The following is a 22,182-nucleotide window of genomic DNA, read 5'->3' as shown; positions in this document are numbered from 1 at the left end:
CAAGTAATATCCAACTCTAGAGAGGAAAGCATGTATCCCTGATTTTGCAGATGTCCAAGGCTGAGCCTTTGTAAGTTCATCCAGCAGTAATGGTGACCCTTCTGGGGATGAGAAAGTATGTAGGGCTCTGGAGTGGCCTAAGAGGAACAAATAGTTTTAGATATACATAAAAATCTTATCCATTCCTATGAAGCCCAGAGGGTCTGGCACATCTACTGACTGTGATTTAATCTGATATTCCCATTCCCTGGATCAGTAACAGCTTAGGGGCAGGAGAATGTGTCTGAAGAGGAGACATTATTACACAGCCATTAAGTACAAGGAAGTTGGGGTATGAGGCCTGGTAGAAACTTGGCCCTTTTTGTTGGCAATTTTATAAGAAGTGTGCTCATGCTATGTCAGAAGAAGCCCAGTGGCAATTGACAGGGAGGATTTCAATCAGAAATCCATCTCGTCTAAGAACTGCTTTTGGGGACGAGCTGAAAAATCAACCTGCAATCTGCTTCCTATTGCTAAGCAATAATGGGGCTGGCCCAGACTGAGAGTGTGTGATGGAGAGAAAGTGAATGAGTCCCCAAAACAATGTGGAGAGGGGAAAAAAATCAGAGCAGCAAGTACTGAAAATACAGGCCAACTACACTCCAAGTCCCTCTGTAATAAGATCCCCAGCTCTTCCTCCCCCCATTTAACTACTGACATTCAGCTAGTAACCAAATATTATCCTGACCATGAACCATACTATAAACCACTTTGGATGAAGCTCATTTCAGCAGGTCAGAGACTCAGGCCCCAAGGTTGTGAACCCCTGTTATTCCATTCATCTCTGCCTCACTGCAGCTAAGTTTAGGGCTCTCTTCGGTCTATGACCCAGTAACATAACCAGGATAAGACAAGGATGAGATATTCTCAACCCTGCATTGATATAATGAGTGGTAGAGATATACAAATTGGGGTGGGAGGATGTAAATGAGGACTTAATTCCCCTTGCATTCAGGGAGAAAGCCAGAAACTCGATTTTGTTCCTGAACAGTAGCCTAGAACTGTCTTCACAGACATATCTCTGACCTTGAGTAGAAGTTGAATTACTGATTTCCCAGTTGTTATGGTCTCATTGAGTCAAGGTGCTGAGGCTCCATAGTGGACCATAAGATTATAATCCTGATTGATCATCTCTGCCCTGAAAAGGGATCCCCAAAGCACTGGCTAAGCTCTGAAGTCCAGTCCCAGCAGGCACTGTGCTCAGGGTAAATCTTGGGCTGGATCCTGGGGTGGAGGTATAGTCTTTTCTTTGGCTATTCTAAAATTTGTCCAAAAGTTTGAAGGGTATTGTCCTGAAGATATCAAACACAACTCAGCAGGAGACTAATAGGAGGGAAAGTAGCCTCTGCATATAGTGAATGTGATGTCACCTTTCTTTTTGCTACAGCTGGGCAGGAATTTTCTGATGAGATGGAGTTTTTGGGGAGGGAATGCTCACCTGTTAAAATCAATGCTTTACTAAATATTTTCTCACTTGCTAAAAAGTATTGGCTTCAACATCCCTTTAGTCAGGACAAGTGTCTGGGTCTAGGATGGAATTCTTTTCTGCTCTCACCCACAGAAAAGGCAGACTTTAGACAAGCCAAAATCCTGCTGAACCAGGCATCACCTGGGATTGTGGGGGGATCCAGGTTCACGTTTATCATCAAAATCAGTCACAGCAGTGAACCCGGGTGGCTTCATTTTCCTGGTACATGCCCTGATGAGATAGGGCTGAGACATAAGCAGTCTGGCCCTGTGGTTAGGGCTGGGACCAAGAGACAAGACTAAGCCAACCTTAACAGAATGGCACTTGAGTGTCCCAAAGGCCAGAGCAACAAGCAAGACAAGGAAACAAGCCATGAGCCAAAGGCAAGCCAAAGTCAGAAGCCCAAAGCAGGATCCAAAGAGGCAAGTGCCAGGAGGAGCAGGAACAGTAAGAAAAGCTGAGCAGCAGGAACAAGAACTGATGGGACTGATGTGCTGACCAGCCTAAATTCCACTGCCAAGTGCTGCTCCAAGTACCTGGAAGTAGCTGCCCACAGGGAATCCCCGAGGCAACCAGTCCAGGTGCAAGTGTGAAGAAATGCCCTTCCCACCATTGCCTTATTGGCCCTAGCTGGTGCCAACTCTAGTACAAGACAACTGTAAGGGGACAATTGCAGGTTATCTTTAACCCATTCTAAATCTGTGACATGTGAGGTGGTGTTAAAATTAGAGCAGTTTCAGAGTGGCTGGAAGTTAAGGCTCAATGCCCTCTCGAACCTGTTGAGCACAGAAGCCTTGGTCAGAAGCCAGCACTGCTCCTCCTCTGAGAGCAGGCCGCTGGGTATTAACTGCAGTGATATCATGGCCCCTGGGGAAGCATGCCTTCCTGGGTGCCATGCTCTCAGCATGCTTGGCACTAGGCAGCCTTTTCCCTCTCCCTGACCAGGAATGCAAAATGGCGAAGAGGGAAGCCATGACTTCCCCTCCCATCTACCCCCAATCGTCCTGGCTAGGAGAGAGCTTCCTGGATGCGGGGCAAAGGTTTATCCTTCTGAGGACACGGCCATATGCCTGGCCCCCAGCCCAGGGGCCTAAATTGAGTCTCTTGGGGTCCTTGGAGATAGCAGCATGGTGCCATGTGGGCTGAGGTCATACACAGTGGGGGCACAGGCAGGTATTCACTTGGGGCAAGTACCACCCCTTGAACAGCAGGGGTTGGGAGGGTAGAAAGTGTGTCAGGAGTAGAGGGGCTGGGAGCTGTGCATCCTGGGATGCTGGATAACTGCAAATTGGTCCTTTTATCTCCTTGGAGCAGACTAACAATACTGTAGCTCAAGCTGGGTAGAATGGCTCAAAGATAACCCTCACCCAAAGCACCATAACTTTAAGATGCTTCAAGGGTGCAGCACAGTTTAATACCCTTTAATGCTTGGATGCTCCCATTTTAAGAGACTTTAGACTGGTTTAAAGGTAACTTATAACACCATCCTAAGCCACCCCATATCTGTCTGACCACTGGTTATTTGCTGTTCTGGGGTCTCTTTCTCTCTCATATTTTTCATTTTAAAAAGCCTTTGGCAGGTTTTGGTTTCATCCTGATTTAAAACAGGAAAACATACGGAATCCCCTAAGTGTTGCAGGATGTGAAAACTGTTTCCCACCCAACTCTATCTGTGGCATCTTTCTGTATTTCAAGCCCAGTTCCAATCCTCTTCCTTCTTTTGCAGTAGCAACAGCCATACAGTGTACTTAACCTGGTAAATAATGCATACCGCTCTTGCAGCTATGCAGACAGACAAAGGCAAGTAGTGTATCAAACAGTAATATTGTACAGCGAATTACAGTGTAATAGCAGTAATTTAGTGCCCTGTGGGTGATCAGAAATTCAGAAGGTATCAGAGACCCATGCTCTGCACTGACTGGCAAGGTGACTGGAGATACAGTACAGAGTTTGACCTTTGGATTATTTCCAAGCTAAGTGAAGCCATAAAAAATTCAGAGGACCATGCTGTCTTGCAGCAAATGGGTTGTGGGGCAGATAAGTAGATAGACTGTGTGTGCACATGCACACTCATTATATTCATGTGGGTGCATACAGATAATCAAAGAAAGACTGATCAAGAAGCAGGCTAGTTGTATAATGGGCAAGACTGGGGAGTCTGGGGCTTTCTTTGGGCTGTTTCTTTTTGTCTGCATGCAAGAGTGAGAAGGGAGTTTTCATTAGTGCTGTGGCTCAATCCTAGCTAGAGGAATAAATCTCCATTCATTTCACATGCAGGCTAACAGATAATAATATATCAGTGTGTACTGAGGGAAGATACAGACTCTTTGGCCAGCAGTGTCTTGAGAGCATTAACATTCCTTGCCAGGTTCCTGTTCCTGGAGCATTTGTCTTGACTGATCATCATGGAAGAGGGAGAAATGATATCAGGAGAAATATGCTATTTTCAGGCTCCCTACTAACTCCGTGATCAGAGTCAGCTTGAAACACAGAGCTGTGTATTTCCTCGAAGCTCAGCGAAGACTGTAAAGGGTATACCTGTAATCACTCCCATTCTAGTTAGCAAATACAAAACCACACCAGGATGCAGTTGGCTTTTGCTTCACATTTGCAGAGGCCTCAGTTTGGGGGCTAGTTAGCGCTTCATTTCTTTTGCACTGTATGGTGAGCGTAGCCATCATCCTCCACTTCTTTAAAACCTCTTTTGTGGTAAGCAGGGTTAGAAGAAATGGGGAACCCAGTGATAGTTCCCAGCAAAGCTCTGTCCAGGGCAAAAGGCCTTGCTCTTGGCCCTGCACACATGGTCCTGAAACATGTTTAAGTCAGGGAGCGGGCAGGGGGGTCTGAAACTGGAAAGTGAAAGGAAAGGACAGCACTTAGCATGATTACAATGCACCTTTTTTTCAAATAGCAGTTCCTCATCCGGAAAAACACAGAACATTTTACAGGGCAAGTCAATCACAAGCCACGCAGAAAATGACTTGGGTTGCTTTTCCAGAGCACAAGAAGCATGTTTACATGACTGTCTTTTTTCATAGCAAGTGACAGACCAGTTTGCATCAGCCAGTGCACTTGGCAGCCTGTCCACCACCTGACACACCTTCTATAGAGCTGTGGATCAAACCCTCCTGCCTCTGCAGCAGCACCATGGACAGAAATGTAGTACTGGAGACTTTCCTTCATCTACTGGCATCTTACCGCTACTAGTTCCTTGAGAAAAAGTCTCCCAAAGGGTCTCTGTGGAAGATGTGGGTACTTTCTGTGCTATTTTTACAGAAAATACCTATGGCTCAATTTCCCCAAACACTTTTGTGTTTTTACCTATGGGACTGCAGAAGTTAATGTTTTCCTTTGTGGTGGGAAGAAGGTAGGGGTCTATAGGGTAAGCACAGTATTTGGTGAGAATGATCTATGGAGAAAAGTCAACATACAAATGGACAGGCAAGCTTCTTTGGGTAGATGTAATATCTTTTATTAGATGAACTGAGTAGTTGGAAAAAACATTATTTGAAAGCTTTCGGGCACAAGCACCCTACTTCAGGCATAGGGAGTCTCTGCTGTTCTGAGATCTCCAAGGAGTGAAAGAAGGTAAAAGTGTGACAGGAGGTCAGTGAGAATTTAAATAGGCAGAAATTAGGAAAACAAAAGGTAGAGCAGAGAAGTGGGGGGGGTGGAGAAATGAGGGGGAAATAATGCCAAAGGTAATGGATTTATTTTAGAGAGACAGCGGAGAACTCAGGACCAGACCATTAACTGCAAGTGACTGCCAGCAGAGACAGACAGAGCATATGAAAGCAGTGGGGCAGGAGCTGGAAAAAAGGGTCTGAGGCATCAGGACACTGGTCAAAGAACTCTGTTGCCTATTGTAGGGAAAAGGTGAACAAAGGGACAGGTAACACAGCCAAAGTGGGCCCACTTGTCAGTGTTGCCTTTCCCCACCAACCTAGGGGCCCTACAGCATTGAGTCCTGGCTGACTCACAAAGCTGTCTTGTCTGAGGAAACTTCTCCTTTAATGCTGAGAAACATCTGCTGGTGGCAGAGCTCCCAAGAGGGACAAGCCTTCAACCAAGGGCTCATGCTCTTTGGAACCCAGCTCAAGGAGCCTGGTGAAAAAGGGGTGGTGAAGGCAGCGCAGTGTCACATGTCTCACCTCTGCAAGGAAGTAGAGGCCTGGAGTCCAGTACTTGAAAGGCAAGATCCCTGAGAAACTGTGTAAAGGTTGGTGCCAAACTCACCCTGTGGAACTGGGACACTCATGCTTGTCCTCATTTGATGCCAGCCAGGTGTGAAAACATGATCCCCCTCCAGCCACCTGCATCTTGATCCTGAAATCCATCACTCCTTAAGATACTAAGATCCTTAAGATAAGGTTATTTCCTTCCTTTCCAGCATGATCAAATGGCCCTACGCTTTGGCCTATGGCACCACAGCACTGGTCTCCAGTAAAGCATGCACCTCATAGATCTCCATCAGGCTAGGGAATAAACACAACTCACAGGGTAGCAGACCTACTTAAACAAAGCTTTGCAGAATGGCCATAGCCTCAGTACAGTCTTTGATCACCAGTACCACAGTATCTGAGCCCTTCCCAACCCCATTATGTATGTATGCTCAAAACACCCTTGTGAGATATGTCAATGCTTTTATCCCCATTTTACAGATAGAAATTTCAGGCATAGAAAGACCAGGCCCTACTCCATCTATTAGGTGCCAAAAGGATTCAAGCAGGGTAGAACAGGACCACTCTTAGATGCCTAAGTCTACATAGGTGCTTAATAGATGGAATAAAATCTGACCCTAAGTGACTTGGTCAAGATCATACGGGAAGTCTTTGGCAGAGCCAAGAAATGAAATTAGGTCTCTTAAGTTGAGGGCAACTCTTCCCCTGGGTCCCAAATGTCCAAATATCCCCCTGGGGTTTTACCATTAACTTCCATGGAATTTGATGCTCACACATTTATGGATTGAAGAGCCTCTGTTCTAACTAGGATTTATTCTTTTATTCTGGTGGCACAAACACTTTCTATTTGGAACTACATTGAGATCCACTACCTCAACATGCATTGCTCACTATTAAGTCCTGAGCAGAGACAGTTGCCCTCCAGTCAGGCATCTCCTTTTACTCCCTTCCACATTGCCTAGAACTGGATTAGAACCAGCATCCTACAGTAAAAGCTCCTTAGTGAGCCTCAGTCTCTTAAAGCCAACTAGCTCCTTACAGGCAGAGCAAGAGTGACCCTGACAACCTGGACAGGAAAGTCCCACATCCTATGTTGTGAGCCAGCTTGGGTCCTCAGCCTGACAGTGGTTTAAGAACTAGCAATCTAGAAGTGAAAGGCACCAGACCCCTTTCTCTTCTGAGCCAGCCAGTCTCCCCATGTCAGGAAGGAGCCTAGAAGCCTGCCATCATGTTATATCCTAAGGCTGTACTAGGAGCTCAGCTGCCCCTCCCATGAACTGGGACCCAGTTTACTTGCCCCTCCACTCAAGGTCAGACTAATCAACATATTTGGGCTCAGGAAGGAATTTACCCCAGGGCCAGATTGGTATGGACTGTGGGGGGTTTTGCCTTCATCTGTAGTGGGGTGTGTGGCCCTTTCCCTGGGATCCCTTGAGCATATATTAACATCCTTTACAGAAGCAGGATGCTGACTGCTGTGGTCCCCCTACTTTACCTGTGGCAAGTTAGGGCATTATGTCTTGTGTTGTGTCATGGTCAACTGTGTAGTTTTGCTAAGAGGTTAGACAATGGGTTTGTATAAGATGGGTTGGATACGTATGACCTTGCCTTAGGCAGAGGGGTGGACTAAATGACCTTTGGAGATTCCTTCCAGCCTTGCTTCTTTATGATTTTATGATTACCACTGCCACCCCCACCAGGCCCTGTTAGGTATTCATGAATAAATGAGTCCACTGCAACCAGCATTATGGAAATATGCAGCAGGCTTAACAAATGGGAACCACTACTCTCATTCCCTGTAGATGAACCTCAGTCTTGAATTTTCCCTTTCAGCCCACCCTAGTTCTGAGATCTCAGAACTTTCCAAGCTGGGACTTTCAGCTGCACTTAGAATTTCCACCTTTAAAAGTGAAACCCACATTTACCTACTGATAATTCAAAGGCCATCAGACCAGTTCTGTGTTCAAAGGTTCCCCATATTGCATTAACCTGGAAGATTTTCAGCATTCATTAGCAAACTGCTTCAAGTCAAGTATGAGCCAACCGCAAATAATATCCCAACCTACAGCCAGCCTTTTTTAAATCAAATTTGAAAAGTTTGGTTAATGTCATCCACCATTAATTTTCACTTTCATGCCTCTCTTGAGCTGTAACTAAAAATTATTGCTAGCTAGCAAGAAAGATCACTGGACTGGAAGCAGTGGACATCACCTAACAGAGCTTGCTGTGTGTTAGTACTTGTTCCCCAATACTCCAGTAATTCATTTGGGCAAGTTAGTACCTCAGTTTCCAGGTCTGTGAAATAGGGATAACCAGAGGCATAACAGCACAGCTAGGAACCCGAAGCAGATGCCACACATAAGGGCCATACCCGCCATCAGTAAGATCATGTGGCTGTGCCAGTTGCCTTTTTTTTTGCCTGCTCCCCCAAGCTGGCACCCAGGCTGGCTGCCCCAGTCCGACCACCCTATTTATGCCACTGGTGTTAATAGATTTTCTGCTTCTTCAGGGAGTAGGCGATGCCTTTAAAGGCAAATGTGAATGTTCTTGTGACCCATCCGGCCCCCCTCACAGCCTGTAGAGGTTGTGATCATTCAGATAAGTAACAAAACTATGTATGTGATTGATTGATATTGTGCCAAAATCTTCCAGAGACGGGGCTTGCTCTGTTCCCACTGAAACGAATGTAGGTTGAGGGCAATCAGTATCATAGAGTCAGGATCAAACTCTTCCCAGTAGTCATCTCATTCAACCCTCCAACACACACATAATTACAGGGTCTGGTGATCCTGAACTACCCAAGACAGATGCCTGCCCAGACTCTTCTTGAAAACCTCCAAGGAAGTAGAGTCCACAGCCTCCATCAGCCCCACTACTGTTCTTGTAGAGCATATCTTGCAAAAGGCACTTGCGAGGTTCATCTCCCAGCACATGTCCAAGGCCTGCAGTGTATGGATTTCATCCAAATGGGAACCAACCATGAGGACAAGCATCAGCCTTGGCTGTGGAATTCCTTCTTGGCTGAGTTGCTCACTTCACAGATGCCGGTTGCTTCATGGTAGGTGCTTTGATTAATTTCATTCTAATTAATTCCGTAATCTCAAGCTGTTCCTGAAGTCTGTGCAGAGCTTGTCAAGGTGGAAGCACAGAAGGTGACACAGACACACCAAAGATTTGGTTGACTGATTTCTCCATTTATCTTACCAGAAAAAACACCCAAGAGCAGCATCTTGTGCCTGCAGGATCCTGATATCATTTTCTGTCACTCCTAGTGGCATTCAAATCTGCACTGACCCAGCTCAAGCAAAGGGTGGGCATGGCTGCACCAGAGTTTGTGCTCTGTGACCATAAGTATCAGAGGCCTAATTCATTCCTGGAGTCAGACAACACAGGGGAAAGGATGCTTGCCCCATGAGACTGCAGAAGAGTGAGAGACACGGAAAGTTCTCATGAACACAGGAAATTGCAAGGAAAGGCATTGTAGTCACTGCCCCAACTCCACATGCCCCCTCCAGCCCCTCAGGTGCTGTGCAAAACTCTATCATTTCCTGTTTGCAGATCCCCACATCTAGCTCAACATACCAACTATTTCCTTTCAATTTACCCTCTTCATCCTGAGTTATCAACAGCCCTCACAATTTCTCTTTAGCCCGGAGCCAGAAGTCAATTATAGTATCTTTGTCTAACCCAAACTCCCTTCCCTGGAAACTTCCTTTGTTTGCTGCCCTGTACAAGAAGTAATTCTGTCCCAAGTTCCCCAATTTGCTCATCATTGTCACAATATCAAATGAATCTCTTACGTCCTCACCAGAGCAAAATACTCCTCTAAATCCTTTTCAGAGTGGTAAGCACCTGGCAGGGAGTGCTGTTTCATGAACAGAGATAGAGACTAGGAGTTAGGTCTCCTGGGTTCAGTGCCCCACCTCTACTACTTATGAGGTGCATTTACACCTGTGCTTTAATGTACAGTAGACTATTTTACTGTGGATTAAGGCATCACATAAAAAACTTTAACATTATGCTAATGTGCAGTAAAATGGTCTGTTGTGCATTGTGTCACTAAAAAAGTGTACCAATGCACTACTGCACATTAGTGCAGCCTAATGTGCATTAATTTAGTACCTCACACTGGAGAGCACTTTTACATGTGTTCTGGGGGTAGGGAGGCAGCGATTTAATTACAGCAGTTCCAAGCGCTGCTGGAATTAAAGTGCCACTGCATCTCCTGTATTAGTATCCCCACACTTAAAAATGGTGGTGGGGGTGCTTGATCTAAAGCTCATTTGATGAGCTTTAGTTCAGGTGCCCTGTCACCTGATACACAGATACACGAGATGCAGGAGCCTGGTGGAGCGCAGTAATTTCCATACCCCAGCAGAGTCAGTTAATCGAGTCTGTTTCAATATGCTGGAATTCCAGCGTGTTGGAGCAGTCTCCACGCTTGTGTATACACACTCAGAAGTACTAAATTTAATGTGAATTAGAAAAGGCACATTAATGCACATGTAGACGTGCCCACGGACTGCCACTGCTTCAATCTCCCCTTATGTGAGGTTCCTGGAACAAGTAGGAGATTAATTCATTATAACTTGTAAATGGTGTTGAACTGATGACATTATGATGCTGGTCACCTGATCCCTAGGCCTCCTGGGTCCTAAGTTTGAATGTCACCCTTGACCTTTGTCAAATGTAGATAACATGGCTCCCATGTTTATTCCTTTTTTGTTAGTGTTCAGGGTTCATACACATTTGACATGCCACTAAATAAATAAGGGTGATGAGTTGTTTCCCCGGAGCATATGCAATGTTTTCTTTCTTAACTCCTGAGGAATGGTAGGAAAAGGTGGGTAGATTGCAATGAATGTCTATTATATCAGCGTCTTCCAAAGTCTCCTCTGTTCCAGTAAAAATCAGCTCAATTTCCCAAAACCTCACCACAAACTTAAGTTTTTCAGATTTACTAACATCTCTCAATACCTGGAATAATACTGGAACTGATTATTAAATAATATATTTGTAAGCACCTGGAGGATAATAAGGTGATAGAAAAGAGCTAAAATGGATTTGTCAAGAACAAATTATGTTGAACCCCTCTAACTCCCCTCTTTGACAGGGTAACTTGTCCCCTGGATAGAGGGAAGCTGTACATGTGATATAACTTGGATTTAGTTAGGCTTTTGATACTGTTCCACATGGCAATCTCATAAGCAAATTAAGAAAATATAGTCTAGGTGAGATTACTACAAGGTGAGTAGACAACTGGTTGAAAAACCATATTCAACAAGCAATTACCAAGCAGTTTACAGTCAAACTGATAAGATATATTTTACAAGACTCAGTGGGGTTTGTCTTGGTTCTGGTTCTTTTCAGTATTTTCATTAACAACTTGAATGATGGAATAGAGAACATGCTTACAAAATTTGTAGATGACAAAGCTGGGAGGGGCTGCAAGGGCTTTGGAGGACTGGTTTACAAATCAAAATTGTCCTGGTAAATTTGAGAAATGGTGTGAAATCACTAAGATGAAATTCAGTAAAGACAAAAACAAAATCTTACACTTAGGAGGAAAAAGGCTGGTGATGCAGCAGTATCAGGGGCTATAGTGTGCCACAGACTGCACATGGGTGAACAATGGGATGCTGCTGCAAAGAAGACTAATCTCATCTGGGATGTAGTAACAGGAGTGTCATGTGATAAGCCACAGAGATGCTATGGGTGTAAGTCATAACAGAGAAGAGAAGATGGGATCTTCAGAGGTCACATCTAGTTCAAACCCCTGCCTGAGGCAGGATCATTCCTATCCAAATCATCCCATACAAACCATGTCCAGCAAGTGAACATAGGGGTGCTATGGGGATGTCTACCAACCCCTGAGAAATATGCCTGAGGTGCCAGGAAGCATCATGCTGAGAAACCAGGCTGCTCTGCCCACATCTTGCCTTAGTACGTTTCTAAATTTAAGTTTGAGATTCCCATGCGCTACAACTTCAAAGTTGAGCAGTTCCTCAGAGTTAAGAAGGAAAGTATCACATGCTCTCCAAGGAGACAGCCTAGGATCCTGACTTGTTTAATGTCAATGTGTATGAGCCCTGAAAACAATAAAAAGGGAATAAAAATGTAATATGAGAACCACGTTATTAATGTCCTATAAAGGATAAGGGTGAGTCTGACACAAGTGGAGTACACCCACACCTTCAGAGTTGTTCTTCAGCCCCAAATTTCTTTCCAGTTTGATGCTTGAGGACTTAAAACAAGCCAAGATGTTCAGGAACCCCTCTATGCATGACATTCCACAAATGCCCCCAAATATTTCTATTTTTGGTGTGAGTTTGTGAGAGTAAGATTGAGGTTCAGTTTGACCCAGGAGGCCTGGGGACCAGGTGACTGGCATTATGAGGTCAACCCAACAGATCCTAAAGGAATAGCGATGAAAACATTAAAATCGGTCAGTACTGGTCTTGGGACAAAAAAGCTGCTGCTTGGTTCATGGTGGCAGCAGAAACTGGTAGAGAGAGAAGGAGAAGTAATTGTGTACTCTTCCCTCCCCCCACCACAAAAAAAATAACAATCCCAGAGATATGGCAGCAAAGGTCACATTTGTCTGCTTGTGAAGGGAGGCTGCAGAAACTGGCGGTCCCTCTTGAATCAATACTTACTTTTGTAAAAGAGAAAATTCTTTCTGGTGAATTGATAGATATTTTGTCCCATTGAAAACCATGACAGATGGGTTTTGTTCAAACCTCTATGCATTTTAAAAGTGTATTTACACTCGCTAAACAAGACTTTTGTCTGGACCAAACCAGTCTCCCTGCTTCTTTTCATTTTCTCCTCCTCCAAGGGCTGTGCTTTCAGCAAGGCTGCTGGGAACCGGAGCTCAATTTAGAAATGGACTCTGCTCAGTTTCTTTGAGTTTATTTCCTTTTAAGATGGTTTTTAACTTTTTCAGAAAACACAGTGCTACAGCCACCCTCAGAAATGAGAGTTCAGGCTCTTTTGGGGTAAGACCTTAAACTGCTGGTCACTACAGTTCCCATAACACAGGCCCCAATAGATCATGCACTGGATTGTGAACCTGCTGTACTTTTTGGACTTCTTTTTGCTGTACTTAAGTGTACTTCTTCTAGGCTCACTGCCTCAGTTTCCCCATCTATTCACTGGGGAAAATTACTGCATTTTTCCCTTTTTAAAAACTCAACATTTATGAATGAAATAGAAAATAAATGTTGTTATTAGCGCTCTGGATTTTAACCCTATCCTGGCAACATTTCCTATCAGGAGAAAACGTGTTAATATTCAATGACTGCAATAAATAAGTTAGCACACATATACCAACCACTGTTTCCCAGTAGGTCAAATCCAGACTGTTCAGCTGTCATGGGCCCTATATTCCCAGCTCTTTAAGAAGGTTCTCTGTTAGCTTTTGTGGCAGTGCCTTCGGCTTAGGAGGATATGAACTGCATCCCTACCAATACTGTGAATTTTTAAATGACCACAGTATGCAACAAAACAGCATCTTTTTTTTTGTTTTGTCTTTTTCAAGGGAATAATCCCCTAACTATCTGGGGCTGGAAGAGTAGCCCTCAGCTGTCCCCAGTTCACAGCCTTCCAGCACAGCAGGCCTGGCTGGATGGTGCTGGCTGAACAGGAGGTGGGAACCTGCTGAGTTCCAGGCAGCTGGTATGCAGCAGAGGCCAAGAACCGCTGCTCTGCAATGAACAGATTTGCCTTTCCTCTCCAGTGTTTTCATTTCATTTCACCTAAATTACGGGTGTCAAACTCATGGGGTGCCAGACCCAGGACATGTGGCGCCTACTCCAGCCAGTCCAGGACTTGGTGGGAAAGTTTCCACCTCAAGAAGAAACTGTGGTGCCACGCTTCTTCCTGTGGTGCTGCTGGGGCTGCGGCTCTCGCATGGGCACTTGGCTACTGCCATGGGAACAAGCCATGGTGCTGCTGGCATCTCACCCAGGTGGTTGGCTGCTCTTATAGAGAGATGGCATTTCACAGCCAGTCAGGGCAGAAGTCAGCAGGCCAATTGACCTGGCTCTATGGGCTGAATCCAGCCTACAGCCCTTGCGTTTGACACGCCTGGCCCTTCTAGTATTGGCAGCAAGGCAGGGAAGAAGCTGTACACTCCACATTAAGCTGCACCTATAAAAATACCATTTTTGGGGCATCTCCTTTTCTTGCCTTCCCCTTCTCATTTCTGTCCTTTAATCTTCATGGATCAACAAGAGAACACATCACTGAAAGGGGCTTCCTAAGACATCAAGTGTGCCCCCCTGCTACCTCAGATGTCCATGTTAAACAATCCCTTTCCCAAAGTGATGAAGCACCATCTTAAAACTAGTTGGAGGATTTATCATACAATTACAGAAAATGAGTGTTGGAAGGAACCACAGGAGGTCATCCAGTCCAGCCTCTTGCTCAAAGCAGAACCACCCCACCCCACCTTCTCATCCCAGCCAAAGTTTTTGTTGAGCCAGGTCTTAAAAACCTCTAAGGATGGAGATTTCACAACTTTTTGGGGTAGGCTGTTCCAGTGCTTTACCCCTCCTCATGGGAACTTCTTTCCTAATATCCAACTTAAACTTCCCTTGCTGCAACTTGTGACCATTGCTCCTTGTTTTGTCATCTGCAACTACTGAGAACAGTCCAGCTCCATCCTCTTTGTAACCACCCTCCTGGTAGTTGAAGATTGCTATTAAATCCCCCCTCAGTCTTCTCTTCTCCAGACTAAATAAACCCAGTTCCCTCAGCCTCTCTTCATAAGCCATGTGCCCCAGACCCTGAACCATTTTCACTGCCCTCTGCTGGAGTCTCTCCAATTTGTCCACATCCTTTCTGTAGTGAAGGGCCCAAAAATGGACACAGGACTCCAACTGTGGCCACACCAGGTCCAAATAGAGGGAAATAATCACTTCCTTCAATCTGCTGGCAACACTACCAACAGACCAACCTGGTAGGCTTCTATGACCAAATCCTTAGACGCAGAGGTAACAGTAGACGTACTCTTTCTGGACTTTAGGAAGGCCTTCGACACTGTCTCTCACCCCATTCTCATTAAAAAAATAGGGGACTGTGGTGTCAACACCTACACAGTCAGATGGGTTGCCAACTGGCTGGAGGACCGCACCCAGAGAGTGGTAGTGGACGGGTCATTTTCGACCTGGAGGGATGTGGGCAGTGCGATCCCCCAGGGCTCGGTCCTCAGGCCCACACTGTTCAACATCTTCATCAGTGACTTGGATGAGGGGGTAAAAAACACCCTGTTCAAATTTGCTGATGACACTAAGATGTGGGGGGATATGGGTGCGCTAGAAGGGAGGAATAGGCTACAATCAGACCTAGACAGGTTACAGGGGTGGGCGGATGAGAATAGGATGGGCTTCAACACTGACAAGTACAAAGGGATGCACCTGGGGAGGAAGAACCAGCACCATACCTACAGGCTGGGGAACTCCCTTCTCGGCAGTGCAGAGGCAGAAAAGGATCTTGGAGTCATCATTGATGCCAGGATGAACATGGGCCGGCAGTGTGGGGAGGCAGTCAGGAAGGCCAACTGCACCTTGTCATGCATCCACAGATGCATCTCAAGCAGGTCCAAGGAGGTGATCCTCCCCCTCTATGCGGCACTGGTCAGGCCGCAACTAGAGTACTGCATCCAGTTCTGGGTGCTGCATTTCAGGAGGGATGCGGACAACATGGAGAGGGTCCAGAGGAGGGCCACTCGCATGATCAGGGGGCAGCAGGGCAGGCCCTACGAGGACAGGCTACGGGACCTGGACCTGTTCAGACTCCACAAGAGAAGGGTGAGGGGGGATCAAGTGGCCTGTTACAAAATATTCAGGGGGGACCAGCAGGCACTGGTGGAGTCCCTGTTCCCCTGAGCATTGCCAGGAGTGACCAGGAATAATGGTCACAAGCTGGCAGAGGGTAAATTCAGACTAGACATCAGGAGGCGCTACATCACTGTCAGGGTGGCTAGGATCTGGAACCAACTTCCAAGTGAAGTGGTGCTGGCTCCTACCCTGGGGGTCTTTCAGACAAAGCTTGACAATCACCTTGCTTCTATTTCATTCTGCTAAGCTAAACAAACCAAATGTCTGACCCCCTTAATAGCCTTTCCCTGCACCTGTTCCAGTTTTAATTCATCTCGCTTGGATGAGGGTGACCAAAATCATATGCCATATTTCAGAGGACATTGCTCCAGTGCCTTTAATGATGGCATTGATACTTCCATATTTCTATTAGCTGCATCCTGGGATTGTGTTTACCTTCCTCATAGCTGTATCACATTGGCAGCTGATAATCATCCAGGGATCAGCTAGTACACGCAGGTCCTTCTTCACCTAATTTGTTTCCAAATGAGGAGCTCCTCAGAAATTGTTGCTCCCTGTCGTCTTTGTCATTATCCACTTTCCTTGCCAGTATCTCCTCTTCTGTGTTTGTCTAAATGAGGGCACATTCCTACTGCCACTGACATTAAAGACCATAAACTCTTTCAGAGAAAGTTCTGTAACTGCATGAAATAAGATAAATGCTCCAGAATTAAGACATGGGTGGGCACTGTTGGTGCAAAGTGAGGGCAGGAAGTGACCCAGGCTACTGAGAATGGTGGCAGCTGCTCAAGTGAAGGGAACAATTGAAATCATTGGGAGAAGTGCGGGGTTCATTGCCAAGAAGGACTGGAAAGATGAACAGCTCTCAAACAATGTTATTATCTTGATCAGGACAAAAAAAACCCCATGGCATTCACCTTGTGAGGCTGTTCTGGTCCATCATTCATGGCCTGATGTGCAGGGCTGTCTGGCAATGACAATTTGATTGAGGGGGGTTTTAAATTTCTCATTGAAACTCCCAGTACGAACCTCCTGCCAAAGGTGCATATGCTTAAAACTGCCTGGAAATGGATGCAAAACGAGCACATCTGCCTCCAGCAACACTAAAAGGGCCCCCATTATAGTGTAATGTCACTATGTTTCAGCAGCAGCATTCACCAGGATGACTGGCTGCAGTCCTCTAAAATCGAGTCTGAGGCCTGCCAACATTATATTCCATGAATGCACAGTGTGTAATAAAAGCATAATAATAACTCTCTTTCACATATCTCTCCTTTTTGCCTGTAGTTCATGTGGGAATGCCCTGTAATAAAGGAGATCATCTCACAGATACCAAAGTAAAAGGAGAATGAAGCAGAAAATAGGATGGGGTGGCAATAGAACTGAGGTAAGAGGATGGTCAGGGAAGGAGGGCCAATTTAAGCCAATCTGGTATCATGAACATACCCAATGGTCCGGTGTTCATACCATAATGCTGACTGTCCCAGGGGAGGGCATCAGGTTTCAGAGGCTTATCCTAATCTGCAAAATTTTGCCAGCCTACGTATGTCAGCTAAGAATGTGAAAAGATCGTGCCCCCTAGCCAATACAGCAAATGCTCCCATCTGGACATAGCAATCCCAACCAAAGAGGGATTCTGCCGAGCGAGCTTCTATGGTTCAGGGATCTGGGTAGCATAGCTGCCAGAAAAATCCCCTTTGCTACCAAACACCACATGCCTACTAAGAAACTCCGCTATCCCAAAAGAGAGACAGAGTTAAAATAAAGTTCAGCCATTTGATCAGCCATTGTTTCAGGCTGCCCACAGACTAAGGCAAGCATCAGTTATGCTTGGTTCACATTTTTATAGATTCAGGGTGTTTAAGGCCAGAAGGCACTATTAGATCATTATCTGTAAATTGCAGGCCATTAAATCTCACACCGTTACACCATTATTGAGCCCAATAACTTGTGTTTAATTAAAGCATAACTTCCAGAAAGGCAGCCAGTCTTGCTCTGAAGACACCAAGAATCCACCAGTGCTTTTTGGTAGTTTGTTCCAGTGGTTAATCCCCCCTCACTGTTATAAAATTGAACTTAATTTCTCATTTAAATAAGTCTGCCTTTTACTTCCAGCCATTGTTTTTTGTTATGCCTTTCTCAGCTAAATTAAACAGCCTGTTAGGAATAGTGAAAGTATTTATATATGGTGATCATGTTACCTCAGTTTCATTTTGATAAACAAATTGAGCTCCTTAAATCTCTCACTATGGGTGTATCTGCATGGCACTGCATTGTGCTCTGTCAGTATAATTTTTAAGGCATTTTCTCTTTTGGGCTTTTTTAAAATACTTTTCTTCACCCTCTCTGACAATTTTTCAACCTCCGTTTAAAAAAGTGGACACCAGAACTCGACATAAAATTCTAGTATTAGCGTAACTGACAGTGTATTAATAGAGTTTCTTGTTCGCTGCGATCCCTATAGCCTTTCTAGGATCATTGCTTTCCAAGTTACAGCGCCACTTTCTCTCCTGTCCTATATTTATGCATCTCCGAGCAAGGACTTTGCATTTGGCTGCATTAAAGCACATTTTGTTTCAATGGGCCAAGACTCAGATCACTATGTATGACTGCCTATCATTATCCTTTGTTATCCACTCTACCAATTTTTGTGTCAGACTCAAATTTTATCAGCAGTGATTTTATATTTACTTCCAGATCATTGATAAAAAATAGCTGAATGCCATTTAGTCTAGTACCAGGCCCTGCAGTATCCCATTAGAAATAGAGAAATGATGACTCCCTATTGATAACTGCTGTTTCCTTTTAGTTTTAACATATTAAGAGGATAGAAACATAATCTGTATAAAGATTTGCTTAAAGATTCTGATTTTATTACGGGAGTCCAGGAGCTGGATTCTCATGCCCATAGCATCCTGTTATGTCTGTACCTTATTTTGAACCTAAAGGGAAAGAGGCCTAAAGCGAGCATGAGCATGCCCTACCTTTGGGAGAAAAATGACCAAATTTAATCTGTACCTCTTTTCTTTTGTAGTCGCTGCAGTTAAGAAAGTAGGGTGATTACAGAGAGGACAGAGATGAGTTATTCTGTGTGATTGTAGAGGACAGGACTAAGGCTACATACAGACATTCAAAAAGCCCGAGGTGAAATCAGTCTCAGTTTTCTGTAAGTGGCGTAGCTTAGACTGGTAGTGAACAGAATACACATTTGCCCTTTTGTGGTAGTGGTGGACTCTTAAACTGATTCTGCCATTTTTAAACCAGTCTATGTGTGCTGAAACTCTGTTCTGTTACAGGTATAGACTAGTTTCTGATCACTTATACCAGTAAAAGTGTACTGTCTGTAGCAGGCCTAAGAATCATAGCCTCAGAGTCATAGAGAAGTAGGGCTGGAAAGGCCCTCCATAGGTCATCTAGTCCAACCCCTGCCTGAAGCAGGATCCCAATCTAAACCTCCTTTTACAAATCCATAATCTAACCTCTTAGCAAAAACTACAGTCAACCCTGACACAACACAAGACATAAAACCCTAACCTGCCACAGGTAAAACAGGAGGACCATGGCAGGCAACATTGTGCTTCTGTAAAACCTTATTAATATACCCTCAAGCAACAGCTTCAAACTGCAGCAAGAGAAATTTAGGTTAGAGATATGGGTGCATCAATAAAAAAAAATTTGGCCAAGAGTGATGGCTTATTATTAACCAGCCATATCAGCTGATAATGATCCGATAGCTTATACGCAGCCAGGCAGCTTGGAGAACAACATCTGGCTGTTAAATTGGGGGCAGGCAGATCAAGGCCCCCATGGTGAGGGAAGGAGTGGGGCTGGGGCAGGTGCTGCCCAGCCAAGGCATTGAATGCAACCCCGCTGGGAGTGGGACTGAGCTGCGGGTGGCTCATATGGGAGGCACAGCAAGGTAGGGAGAGGAGTGGCTTCCCACATCTGCACGCACCTCCAGGGGAGGCATGGGGAGCATGTGACCCCTCCCTCAGATTTGTACACAGAGCAAGGGAAGGCTGCCTGCTGTAGGCTCAGGACCAGGGGCTGGCTGCGTTGGTCTCTTCCCAACGGGGGGGCTGGGTCAGGGCTGTGCTCAGGGTGGGTGGGGTGGGGCAGGGTGTTGGTGCTGGGAGGTGGGGAGCTACAGGGGGATACGAGGAATTTTGCGGTAGCCTCTGCTCCCGGCACTACCATTGCCTGCCACAAGTGCAGCCCCGGCCCAGCCCCCTGCTGGGAAAAGGATGGTGCAGCACCTGGCCCTGAGCCCACAGTGGGCAGCCCACCCTTTCCCTGCACACAAATCCAAGGGGGGCACATGCCCCCTGTGTCTTGCCCAGGGTTGTGCACAGCAGCAAGGAGACACCCCTCTCCCCACCCTGCCACACCTGCTGCACAAGCCGCCTGCGGCTCCATCCTGCATTCCAATCCAGCTGAGCAGCATCTGTCCCTGCCCTGCTCCCTGCCTCACGATAGAGGGCCTCAATCTGCCTCTGACCACACCTCTCCCCTCCTCTCTGCCTCTTACCCTCTGTAGACTTACTGGCTGGACACTGCTCTCTAAGCTGCTGGGCTGCATTCCTGGCCACGTGCAAGCTGGGGCTGTGCACATGAACATGGCACTTATCAGTGTCATTATCAGCTACACCAGGCGAAAAAAGCCGATTGCTGATAATGTTAATTTTCCTTTTATCGGTGCCGAGCCGATATGGAGCAATATATCGGCGCACCTCTAGTTGCAGATTAGAAGGTATTTTCTGACTGTAAGGGTGGTCAAGCATCAGAACGAGCTACCTAGAGAACTTGTGGGCTCTCCATCCTCTAAAGTTTTCAAGAGCAGGTTAGACTGACACTTGACTGGGATGGTTAAATCAGGGATGTTCCTGCCTTGAGCAGGGGGCTGTACTAGATGACCTTGTGAGGTCTCTTCCACCCCAACATTCCTATGATCCTACATAAGGTTTCCATTCTTACCTTCCTTTACCAGTAGCTCAGAGCTTTCTCCTGTTTCCTTTGGGCTGTACATGTCCATGCTTGCCCTCAGGCCAAATTTTCTGAACGTGTACATGGTATGAGCTCACTGGAACTGGAGAATAACTCGATGTTACAAACGTGTTTTCTCCATCAGCTCCAGCTTTAACTACCAAGCTAGGTTTGAAGAGAATAAACTCCACGAATTCCATTTGGTACTTGGGTGCACACTTGCTCAAAAATGTCCTGACTAGATTTCTGTTTTGCTTTTAAATGAGTGCACAAGGGGATAGTGAAGATGAGAAAACATATTCAAAATACTATGTACAAAGTGGGGAGACAAAACCAGAGGTATGTAATGAAAATATTTCAAAAGGGGCTTGGCTGGCATCATACATGCGTTAGGCACTGTGCTAATGATGATGGAAAACCCGGCTGCAGGCTCTGCCCAGTGGCAGGCTCCTTCAGGGGCAAGGTGCACTGGTGTACTTGCACCCCTCTTTGACTCCTGTGCTACCCAAAGTATAAAACCAACTGCCTGGCCACGGCAGCAGCATTTCTCGTCAGGCAGCACTAAGGGTGTCACTTGACTTCATGGCTCATTATAATCTACGTGACTCCTTCTACATTCTTCATCCACCAGTATTAACGACCTTGTCTTCTTTTTAAGGGTCTTGAGGGTCCACCCGCCAAGCTATCCTTTGTTCTGCAGTGCTGTTGTCTGTCCACTGCTCCTGGTGAGGAAGCTCCTATTTCACAGCCCCGAAGATTTGTTTGAACTCACTCCAATTATGTTGTGTTTATTTTCACTTCCATCTACAAGGGCATTAGACAGCTCTCAGCCTACCTAGCCTGTTAGTAAAGCTTCTGGTTTCTTTTTTAAAGTTTCTAGTTTTCTTTTCTGGACAGAAATATGTACCGTGTTCTGGGTGATGACGCCCCTCACCATCCACACCTCACTTTTTAAAATCCATGTGCTCATCTCTCTACCAGTGTGTTGCCAGCACAAGGTGCCCGAGGGAGGCAACAATTGGGTTCGTTGTCCAGTGTGCGTCGTGCCAATAAACACACTGGGGGGAGAAGTAGACAGAGTTTATTTGAGCTCAAGTAAAAGGCGCAGGGAGACTGCATGGTCTCAAATCCTGCGCCCCTAACCCTGCAACAGTGTATATTTATACTCTGGTCACTTTCTGCAGTATTTTTCCACTAGCTGGCCCCCACCCCCAACAAGTGCATCCACTTCTCCATGCCCTGGGCACCTGCGCTGTAGGGGCTGACTAGGCAGTGCCTCCTTGACTGCCACAGCCTCCTTCCCAGCTGCAGGGGAGGAAAGCTGCTGAAAGGTGGTCCCTGAGATACCCCCTCCCGCTGCTGGCCAGCCAGCGCCAGGACACCAGTTCCTCAGCAGCAGTGGGCATGATGGGAGCAACTGGCATGTGTGCTCTGCATACACCCCAGCCTCGTGCACTGAGGGGAACCGGTCCCATGCCCAGGTCCCTTTGCTCTCTGACACTGCAGCCACCTGCACTAGGACCCAACCCCTCACAAAGATGGCACCCGCCTCCTACACTCGTCCCTCACAAAGATGGCTCCCGCTTTCCACCCGCGCCCCTCGCAAAGATGGTGGCGAGGGAAGCCCGCTAGAAAGCTCCCTCTGCCCCTCACCAAAGATGGCAGCGGT

Source organism: Crocodylus siamensis, chromosome 1, assembly GCF_052110815.1.
Source record: "Crocodylus siamensis isolate JL-2025a chromosome 1, ASM5211081v1, whole genome shotgun sequence".
Taxonomy (NCBI): domain Eukaryota; kingdom Metazoa; phylum Chordata; order Crocodylia; family Crocodylidae; genus Crocodylus; species Crocodylus siamensis.
This window is presented reverse-complemented; position numbering follows the sequence as displayed.